Genomic DNA, 12,115 nt, shown 5'->3' on the forward strand with positions numbered 1-12,115 from the left:
TTTTAAACTGCATTTGGAAGGAGACAGGCAGCCAGTGCAGTGATCGGCACAAACTGGAGGCATCAGTGTAGCGTTTGGTCTGAGAGACAAGCCTGGTTGCTGCACTAAGAATGGACTGGAGAGGAGAGAGTTTAGTGAGTGGAAGGCCAATTAGTAGGGAGTTACAGTAGTCTAGTCGAGAGTGGATCAGAGCAACAATAAGCATTTTAGAGATTTCAATTTTGAGAAATGGTCAGATTCTGGAGATGTTTATATAATGCAAATGTGGCAAGAACAAGCAAGAGATTGCGTATGTGGTGCCATGGAGAGGTCCAGCACAACCCCAAGACAGCGGGCCTGCTGCCTCGGTGCTATAGTGATCCCACAGATCGAGATGGAGAGGTCAGGGTTGGTTTGGTCAGTAGATGGTGGAAAGACAAGAAGTTTAGTCTTAGAAAGATTAAGTTTCAAGAAGAGAGAGGACATGATGTTAGAGACAACATAGAGACAGTCACTAGTGTTCTGGAGTAAGGTAGGGGGGACGTTACATGCAGAAGTATATAGATGCGTATCATCAGCATAGAAATTATACTGGAAACTGGAAGCAAATCTGCTGATGGTTTGTCCAATGGGGGCAGTATAGAGGGAGAAGAGAAGAGGACCTAGGACTGAGCTCTGAGGAACCCCAACAGTGAGAAGAAAGAGATCCAGAAAAGGAGACACTTAAAGTGCGGTCAGAGACTGCAAACCAAGAAAGTACAGTGTCCTTTAGGCCAATGGAGTAAGGCATCCTGAGGAGGAGCTGGTGGTCCACAGTATCAAATGCTGCCAGCAGATCTAGAGGAATGAGGAGAGAATAGTCACATTTGGATTTAGCTTTCAGGAGATCATTGGAGCTTTTACAAAGAGCAGTTTCAGTGGAGTGCATAGCACGAAAACCAGAGGGTAGGGGGTCAAGGAGGGAGTTAGCCAAAAGATAGCCGGTTAGTCAAGAATAGACCAGTTATTCCATGAGTTTGGAAATGAAAAGGGAGATTATAGGTTGAAGATTTTAGTGAGGTGAGAAGTGACTGCTGAGGAGAGAGACTATGCCAGATGTGAGGGGATGGGGTCACTGATATAGGTAGTGGGGTGAGCAGAGGAAAGGAGCCTGGACACTTCTTCCTCTGTGACTGGCTCAAAGGAAGAGAGTGAACAAGGTATGGTAACAGAGGCAAGGGGATTAGTGTGGTGAGTGGATTAAGAAATTATTTCCTGGCGAATGCAGTCAATTTTACCTCTAAAGCTGGTGGCCATGAGTGAAGAGTATGGAAAAGCATTTTGGAATTGTTAGAGAGAGAGGATATTAGATTAGTAAAATAAACTGCAAAACTACAACCAAAACCCACTTATTCATCACTAAGTGCTAACATGGCTATTTAAGCAGTAACTTACAGTTAAAGTAGAAAGAATGAGGACAAATTTCGGGCCCCCTTAACAGAGAAGACTTGTCGGGCCCGGAGCAGGAGCTACAATACCAAATCAAGTAGCGCCATCGCTTTAAAATAGCAATGAGCGCTGCAAGTCCTGGACTGTGAGTGCCATAGGCTTGCCAGCCACTGCCATAGACGATAAGCCACAGCCAGTGGTTTCACAAGTGGCTTTGTCCATTATCATGTACAGTAGAATTTAAACAAACTTGAAGGAACTAAAGATAAAAGATTCTAATCTGATGTATTTCTCAAGTGTTCTCGTGTGAAAATGTACATACTTTTTCCTTTCTGAAGAATAGCTTCATATCTTTTTATACTACTTGCCTTGCAACATAGCCCGAATTTTTAGCTATTACTGAGTTTAGGGACCCAAACCCTGCTACTCTGCTTACTCCATTTACTTGCCTTTGCAGCAGACAGTATAAATGCAGTAGAAATGTTGTAGTTTATGTTTTTGTGTGATGTGCATGACGTCACTGGCTCTGGGAGCTGCGGAATGGAAGGGTGTGGGTATACTACAAAGCACGCAGGATGCATGAAAAATTAGAAACAGCCAAAGTGCCCTATGTAATATGCACAGAAGCAAGTATGTAGATGTGTGCAAGTGGAGGGCAGCTAGGGCTGAAGTGGCTGGCTTTATTGTGGCCTAAAGCACGTGTGATGGTACCTTTATATCCTAGGGTAGGCCTCATCCACTCCTGTCATGAGCCAGCAGGGTCAAGCAAGAAAAAGAAGAGAGTTTGTTAAATAAGAACTCAAGAACAGCAGCAACAAGGTAACAGACTGGCAACAAAATCCTTAAAGGACACCTGTCATCAGGTCTGTGTCACTAGTCCTGTCACCTCTACCTGTTGGAGCAGCTCACAAGGATCCCATCCCAGCCTTTATCTAGTCAATTCATACATTATTCATTGTAAAATCATCTATTCTTTATCATGTAAATGAGGCTGGTCACAAGGTCAGAGGCAGTGATGTCACCCCTCCCCTCTCCTCCCCCCCCCCTGCTCATGTCTGTGTGTAATGTATAGTAAAGCATGGCTAGTGTGTGTGCTGCATCTGCTGACATGCTGCATCCTCCTAATACACGTGTGTGACACAGACATCAGCTACACATGAATCTGACATGTTCTGCTGTAACATGGCTGCCTGGAGCTTCTGTATCTCTCCTATATACACACACATGCACACACAGGCTGCAGGGGGCGTGGCCACCAGCACCAGGAAGCACATCATTATACAGCCTCACACCATTATACAGGCTGTCAGTCATGCACTGGGGGTGTGGCTGTGCCTCCCACTCATGAATAGAGTGGACAGCTTGAATATGCTAATGCTTCATTGGACATTTCACAGGTCATTTGCATACAGCTTTAGGACCTCATTGCTTAGGTTTACAGGCATGTAGAGGGACAATGAAGGGATAGAGGCAATGCTCTCTAATGGCAGTTTATGAAAATATATTTAGTTTAGGGGGGTTATTTTGCATGACGGGTTCTCTTTAAGAGCAAACAGTTGGCTGGCTGTAATAGTAGTATATTCTCAGCCCAGACCAGTAATTAGTGTGGCTGGAATCAATGTCCTTTTCGTAGAGGAGCCGAACTAGCTCTGCTGCATGGGCAGTAAAACTTGGTGAAATCCCTGGGGATTCCAGGGATGATCCACTGAACACCATGCAAACTCCTAGAGCAGGACATACAACCTGTCTCTTGATAGGAAATTTTAAAAAACTAGACCTGTCTCTGAGGTGTCCGAAATGAACATCTGAACATCATGACTTGCCACAAGAGAAGAACCAAGAACAACCACTTTGCTCATAGCACTAGGAGTTATGTCTAAGTTATGTCTAATACTGTTTGGTGTATACTAGGATGAGAAATATGTCTAAAAACTCAAATATTAACTAAGGCCTCGTGCACACGAATGACTGCTCGCCGCAGCTGAGAGGAGGAGTGATGAGCCCCTCCCATCTCCCGGCAAATATAAGACATGTCCTATATTTCGCACCACAGCCGTTTGGCTCGGTAATGTTTTGGTGAGACACCGTGTGCTGACCGCATTGTGAACGGGTGCCATAGACCTTTATGGGGGCTTTCATACTGCCTCAATTTGTACAGCCTTTGAAAGGAAATATAGCAAACTAGTCACTTATGTGAGTAGTTACACATGTTCTTAAATAGTCAATGAACAGTAAACTGAGTCATTGACATGTGGGCTGTCAAAAATTTTCGTGTGATGGTATTGCTTCCTGCATCACGATTCAGTGATTAGGGGAGTTTTTATTGAAGAGTTAAAGAATTCTTTTTTTATAAATGGAAAGATGGGGCTCCCCCACTGATGGCAAAAATCCAGCCTTCTAAGACATCTGACATAGGTAAAGAGTTTGGACCAAATTTATACACAATAGATCACAAAAGTCACATTGTAGTCACAGCACTGATCACAAGAACAGGGATCCTGTATCCCCCATGTGAATGGAGCGGCAGGACATTCTGAGGGATAAAAGAAGGAGAGGAGTCCTGTAGTGTCTAGTTGCTATTCGTGGTGACCTTTGTTCTTTGGACGATGTTCATGGGATAAAATAATACTTCTGAAATGTATCTTAACTATGTCAAAAGGTAAGATTGTCTAAAAGATTGTCTCCATAGAAGATGAATACAAAGTTATGTATTTTGTACCCACCATTTATACGGTGACTGTGACCAGGGACAGTTTAAGGCTACATTCACATGATGTATGCCCGTCACACATGATGCAATGGCTAAACACTTCCTAGACACCTCTTTCCTCCTCTAGAACTCCAGTGGGGGAAGTGCCAAAGAAGCAGGGGCAGATATTACACAGTGTAACAGCCTATGAAGCTACTACACGGAAGGGCTCTGGTAATGACCTCCAGGTCTGCCATGTATGGTGGTATATTAGGCCAAAGTTTTTTATTTCTCATCTACCCTATTCACAATGTAAAAAAACACCCTAGATTAAAGTTGTTCTTCAGAAGAAAATGCTGCAAAAACCAACAAACTGATAGGGCGCAGGGAAGTGCATTGCACTTTTACATATTCCTTCCTTTATGTACAGATTACAAAAGCTTTTACAACATAAACTTTGACAGCTTTTGCAATACAAAGAAAGAAAACAACAGGTCTAATCACAGCTTCGAAAAGACAGATGCTATGACTGAGATTAAGGTAAATTGTGGTATAGATGTATAGAGTTTCCCCCTCCCCCTATTTGGATCTGAATACTTTCTTAACCCTAATCTGGTGAAATAAATTTTCAACTTCAATGATCTAATTCTTTTTTTATTCTATAGTTTCTCATGTGATATTTTCACTTTTGCCTCTACTATGGGGTTACGAGATGGTGCAAATATTTTTAGAAGCAACAAAAATAGGTTTTATTTTAACATGTAACAATGTATCTGATGTATCCGTCCTCCATAAAAATACATGTTTTAAATAAAAAAATAATTCCTATTGTATAAATCCTTTAAAATAAAAAGCGCCAATACCAAAAAAATCTAATCTATTTTTAGAGGGATATGTCTACAGCTTTCCCAGATCTCCTATAACAACACATAAATAATAAGAATACTCTTTACATAGAGCCATCATATTCAACAGCGCTTTACAAATTAAATACAGTGGTGGCCAAAAAGTATTGGCACCCCTGCAATTCTGTCAGATAATACTCGTTTTCTTCCAGATAATGATTGCAATCACAAATTCTTGTATTATTATCTTCATTTATTTTGCTTGCAATGAAAAAACACAAAAGAGAATGAAAAAAAAGTCAAATCATTGAACATTTTACACAAGAAATGGGATGGAAAAAAGTATTGGCATCTTTAGCCTAATTCTTGGTAGCACAAACTTTAGACAAAATAACAGTGAACAACTGCTTCCGATAACCATCAATGAGTTTCTTACAAGGCTCTGCTGGAATTTTAGACCATTCTTCTTTGGCAAACTGCTCCAGGTGCCTGATATTTGAAGGCGCCTTCTCCAAACTGCCATTATGAGATCTCTCCACAGGTGTTCTATGGGATTCAGGTCTGGTCTCATTGCTGCCCACTTTAGAAGTCTCCAGTGCCTTCTCTCAAACCATTTTCTAGTGCTTTTTGAAGTGTGTTTTGGGTCATTGTCCTGCTGGAAGACCCATGACCTCTGAGGGAGACCCAGCTTTCTCACACTGCGCCCTACATTACAGGCGGTCCCCTACTTAAGAACACTTGACTTACAGACGACCCCTAGTTACAAACGGACCTCTGGATATTGGTAATTTATTGTACTTTAGTCTTAGGCTACAATGATCAGCTATAACAGTTATCACTGGTGTCTGTAATGAAGCTTTAGTGTTAATATTGATTCTTATGACAACCCAACATTTTTAAAACCCAATTGTCACAGAGGCCAAAAAAAGTTCTGGCTGGGATTACAATGATAAAATATACAGTTTCGACTTACATACAAATTCAACTTAAGAACAAACCTACAGACCCTATCTTGTATGTAACCCGGGGACTGCCTGTATGTTGCAAAATTTGTTGGTAGTCTTCAGACTTCATTATTCCATGCACAAGGTCAAGCAGTCCAGTGCCAGAGGCAGCAAAGCAACCCCAAAAACATCAAGAAACCTCCGCCATGTTTGACTGTAGGGACCCTGTTACTTTCTTTGAAGGCCTCTTTTTTTTCCTGTAAACTCAATGTTGATGACTTTTTCCCAAAAAGCTCTACTTTTGTCTCATCTGACCAGAGAACATTCTCCCAAAAAGTTTTAGGCTCTCAGGTAAGTTTTGGCAAACTCCAGCCTGGCTTTTTATGTTTCTGTGTAAGAAGTGGGGTATCCTACCATACAGTGCCTTTTCATTAAGATGCTAAGGGATAGTACGAGTTGACACCATCGGACTGCAGAGCAGCTTGAACTTGTTTGGATGTTAGTCAGGGTTCTTTATCCACCTCGACTACAGCCATGAATCTTCTTAGGAAAGATGCAACAAGTTTTTCACACCTGGATTTGGGGATCCTCTGCCATCCTTCCTTGCAGATCCTCTTCAGTTCCCTCAGGTTAGATGGTGAACGTTGGTGGAAGCTATTTTCAAGTCTTTCCAGAAATGCTCATTTGGGATTGGGCCAGTCAGGAATGGTCACAGAGTTGTTCTAAAGCCACTGCTTTGTTATTTTAGCTGTGTGCTTAGTCATTGTCTTGTTGGAAGGTGAACCTTTGACCCCAACTAAGGTCCAGAGCACTCTGGAAGAGGTTTTCATCCATGATATCTCTGAACTTGGCTGTATTTATCTTTCCTTCAATTGCAACCACTTGTCCTGTCCCGATCCCATAGTGTGATGCTGCCACCACCATGTATCACTGTTGGGATTGTATTTGACAGGTGATGAGCAGCGTCTGGTTTTCTCCACATAACGTTTAGATTTAACACTAAAAAGTTCCATCTTTGTCTTATCAGAGCAGAGAATCTTATTTCTCATAGTCTGGGAATCCTTCATGGTTTTTTTTGTAAACTGTATGCAGCTTTCATATGTTTTGCACTGAAGAGATGCTTCCAACAGTAAACTCTACCATAAGGACCATACTAGTGTAGGTTTCTTATTTACCTCTCCTCCCAAGGCTTTTCTCCCATGAATGCTTAGTTTGGCTGGGCAGCCAGGTCAAGGAAGAGTTGTGGTCCATCCAAACTTCTTCCATTTAAGGATTATAAAGGGCACTGTGCTCTTGGGAACCTTGAGTGCTGCAGAAATTCTTTTGTACACTTGGCAAGATCTAAGACTTGCCACAATTCTGTCTCTGAGCTCCTTGGGCAGTTCCTTATACCTCATGATTCTCATGTGCTCTGACATCTACTGTGAGCTGTAAGGTCATATATAGACAGGCGTGTGCCTTTTCTAATGAAGTTCAAACAGTTTTATTAAACCCAGCTGGACTTCAATGATAGAATCATCTTGAGGAGGATCAGAAGGAAATGGTCAGAATGTGAGTTAAAAATGAGTATCACAGCAGAGGGTCTGAATACTTATGTCCATGTGATATTTAATACATTTTTTTAAAAATCGACATTTCTGTTTTTTATGTCAAGATGGGGTGCAGAGTGTACATCAATGAGCAAAATAATAAACTTTTTCATCTAACCAATTGGCTGCACTGAAACAAAAAGTGAAAAAATTAAAGGGGTCTGAATACTTTCCAATAAGCGTCTTACTCAATTGCTGGAAAATAAAATGTGGATAAATGGGCCAATGTCTTTACCCATAATGCCCAGTTATCCAAATACTGTTGCCTGTTCTTTTTTGTTCAGCAATTCTTTGCCAATTTTTTGTAGTGCATTCGACATAATATATAATTCCCCTTTGATTGAAATTTATGGGAAAAACAAAAGGTTCAGGCAACACTTATATCATTAAAGTAGAAAATTTAAGTAGAAGCATGCAATGGTGATTTTCTCATCTAAACAAATTTTTGAAACAAAAGTCAAAAACAGTGGTGGCTTTACCCCCACTGAAAAAGTCACTCTTGATAACTTGTCACGTTAAGCATCAATTACACCTTGACAACAATGTCTCATGCTGTTCACAAGTAACAGACTAATGGTCTACTGAGGGGGGGCCCAGGTCATTGAGATTCTCGGGTACAGCGTTATGAGCCGCTACACAGTGATTCAGCTGACCCCATAAATCAATGGAATTTAGACGGAGAAAGCGCAGTCCAGTCCAATTGAGTTATCCCTGTCTTTATGAGCTGGTGTATTGCCGTCCATGAAGATGAAATTAGGGCTGTTTTGCTCAAACATAGACGCCATTCACAAAGTGTAGGGAAGTACTGACTAGACACCTAGACACACTTGCCGACATTGTACCACTATACCCTACACCCGAAAACTTATTGAGTGACAACAGTAAATGATGCATATCACTCTCCTTAATACCTCTAACATCATGGCGGCCATCATTTATGCTTGGCTGGCATAGACTTTCATCAGTGTAGAGGACTGAGGAACCCTAGTCCCATGTCCCAATGTAGATGCTCTCTTGCCCATGCAAGACAATGACACGTGTCTGTGGTGTAGTCAGGCACCCTTGCAGGTTGTCTACCACTCAGACCATGCTAATGTAATGGTTAAGAATTGTCAGATATGACTGATAGATTTCCTTTAAGGAAGGTGAGAGGCACTATCACTTAATCCCGGACAAAATGACCTCCTCACACCACCCTCTGGGCTCTGATCCAAGGACATATTTTGTTTAGGGACAAAAAACGATAGAAATGAGGCTTCGGAGCTTCACTTAAGTCACTCTGGCAATTCCGTGCACCTCCGATATTTAATTATGCACACCCCATCTTTGTTGTGTTCCTCCTCCGTGGACTGAGAGCCGGTGATGTCACTCGGCACTTCTCGTGCATGTGCAGTCAGTGAATCTTGCACAGGCGGTTGTGACACATTGCAGCTGTGCGAGATTCACTACCTGTACATGCACGAGAAGTGCCGAGAGCCGAGTGATGTCACCGGCTCTCGGTTCAAGGATGAGGAACGCAACAAAGATGGTGCATGCATAATTAAGTACCGGAGGTGCACGGAATCGCTTCACGTAAGTGAAGCGCCGAAGCGTCATTTCTATAGATTATAGAATCCTTTTTTGCCTCAACTATGGTTTTTTTTCCCTAAACAAAATATGTCCTGGGGTCAGTGGTACAGAGCCAAGAGGGTGATGTGAGGATGTCATTTCGGCCGGGATCAAGTGGTTGGTTTCCTTTAAATGTGCCTGAAGTTGTATAGCATTCATGATCCAGTTCCACATGGCACTGTTCCTAGTGAAGTGGTCATCAGTGTCAGATGTGGACAAAGGACATCCACTTCTATCCCTTTCTATGACTCTTCCAGTCTTTCTGTATCTCTTTTACAATCTGATGATGACACTCAGTGGCCTCTTCCATCTAATAACATCCTGCTTGAAGCCACACAATGATGAGGGGTTGTTGATTAATTTTTGAGTTTTGTCTTGGTTTCACCATCAGAATGATGAGGAGGACTGTGTAAATACCAATTCTAATTGAACCAAGAAATTTAGTGGGCGAATCATGGGTCAAACACCTCCTAGCTTTGAAAAAGGGTCGTCCGGCCGAAAACGCGTTAGAGGATTTTAATCTGCTTTATGCATCTTGATTTTATGCTTTTTATAGCATATTCTTTTCCTGTAAATAAATTACATTGGAGTGGAGTCCGTGCCTACTGTCTTTGATACTCCTAACCGGTGGTCGATGCCCATATATTTATTTATATTGCACACAACCGGCCCACCACTTGAGAACCAGAATTTTTTGGGCTATAGGGGCTGCAGACCATGTCCGGACTTTGATCTACCCTGGAACTGCTACCCTCCAAAGGGTTACATGCTCAACAGCCAAGTTGGCTTATGGTGGGGACCTTTGTTTATACTTCCATTGTGTTTTGTTGTTTTTTTTTGCCTTTTCTTACTATACAGTTGGACACATTAAGCTCATGTGTAAAGGTTAGACTGCATTTAAGATTCATCCTGAAATTTCCCACACAAGCCAAATATCCCTAACTTGAGTATTGTATAGATATATACACTCACCGGCCACTTTATTAGGTACACCTGTCCAACTGCTCGTTAACATTTAATTTCTAATCAGCCAATCACATGGCGGCAACTCAGTGCATTTAGGCATGTAGACATGGTCAAGACAATCTCCTGCAGTTCAAACCGAGCATCAGTATGGGGAAGAAAGGTGATTTGAGGCCTTTGAACGTGGCATGGTTGTTGGTGCCAGAAGGGCTGGTCTGAGTATTTCAGAAACTGCTGATCTACTGGGATTTTCACGCACAACCATCTCTAGGGTTTACAGAGAATGGTCCAAAAAAGAAAAAATATCCAGTGAGCGGCAGTTCTGTGGGCGGAAATGCCTTGTTGATGCCAGAGGTCAGAGGAGAATGGGCAGACTGGTTGGAGCTGATAGAAAGGCAACAGTGACTTAAATCGCCACCCGTTACAACCAAGGTAGGCAGAAGAGCATCTCTGAATGCACAGTACGTCAAACTTTGAGGCAGATGGGCTACAGCAGCAGAAGACCACACCGGGTGCCACTCCTTTCAGCTAAGAACAGGAAACTGAGGCTACAATTTGCACAAGCTCATCGAAATTGGACAGTAGAAGATTGGAAAAACGTTGCCTGGTCTGATGAGTCTCGATTTCTGCTGCGACATTCGGATGGTAGGGTCAGAATTTGGCTTCAACAACATGAAAGCATGGATCCATCCTGCCTTGTATCAACGGTTCAGGCTGGTGGTGGTGGTGTCATGGTGTGGGGAATATTTTCTTGGCACTCTTTGGGCCCCTTGGTACCAATTGAGCATCGTTGCAACGCCACAGCCTACCTGAGTATTGTTGCTGACCATGTCCATCCCTTTATGACCACAATGTACCCAACACCTGATGGCTACTTTCAGCAGGATAATGCGCCATGTCATAAAGCTGTAATCATCTCAGACTGGTTTCTTGAACATGACAATGAGGTAACTGGACTCAAATGGCCTCCACAGTCACCAGATCTCAATCCAATAGAGCATCTTTTGGATGTGGTGGAACGGGAGATTCGCATCATGGATGTGCAGCCGACAAATCTGCGGCAACTGTGTGATGCCATCATGTCAATATGGACCAAAATCTCTGAGGAATGCTTCCAGCACCTTGTTGAATCTATGCCACGAAGAATTGAGGCAGTTCTGAAGGCAAAAGGGGGTCCAACCAGTTACTAGCATGGTGTACCTAATAAAGTGGCCGGTGAGTGTAGAATACTGCACATGCTGCAAATCATAAATTCCTGTATTTTAGATGTTCCTTTTCCACCTGCTGAGTCACTGTTCTGAGTAAAGCTGCGGTAAGCACGTGTTTAATGGTTATTTGTAGTATTTAGTCAAATGTAAAGTACATATAGAACAAGGCACATACTGGGGTTCATGCATCAAAGCCTGGCCTGTTTACCCACTTACATAAAGTGGGAATGGAGGGAAATATCAATATCCCAGAACCAAAGGGGTGGGGAGGACATCAAGCTCTGGCATATAATACATCAGCAAGTACTAAATCCCACTCACTGCATTAAAAATCCCTGTATTCTAGATCTTCCTTTTCCTTCTGCTGAGTCACTGTTACACGTTGTGTTAAAATTCCAAATACAGCTGCAGTAAGCTTGTTTGAGGATTAGTATTTTGTCATATTTAGAGTGTTTTTTGGGGTATCTCATCTACTTCTTTGGTGCCATTGCTTTTTGTGTGTATGTACAGTCAGGATTGTTGTGCTACCTTTGGTCTTTTGTTTGTTGGAATTGGATGGAGGTAGTCTTCACATTACGATATCAAGTTGCTAAAAAGACCACAAAACACACATTATAGAAAGGCTGCACCTCAGGGGTGGAAGGATTTCATATTAGTCCATTAGAGGTCGAAAAGGTGGGCCGAGTGTATCCGTCACTTCAAAAAGTATTGGGGAAGGACCTTAGATCTTGAGCCAAGATGGCCAACAAGGCTGTGGTTGGTTGAGGTGTCCTGTTTCACAGACTGACCGCAGGGTCCAGGCTGGGAATCCTTGCATCATAGTGATTCCTGACAAATAGCAGCATCAAACTGTAATCATGAT

The sequence above is a fragment of the Engystomops pustulosus genome, chromosome 10, assembly GCF_040894005.1.
Source record: "Engystomops pustulosus chromosome 10, aEngPut4.maternal, whole genome shotgun sequence".
NCBI lineage: Eukaryota > Metazoa > Chordata > Amphibia > Anura > Leptodactylidae > Engystomops > Engystomops pustulosus.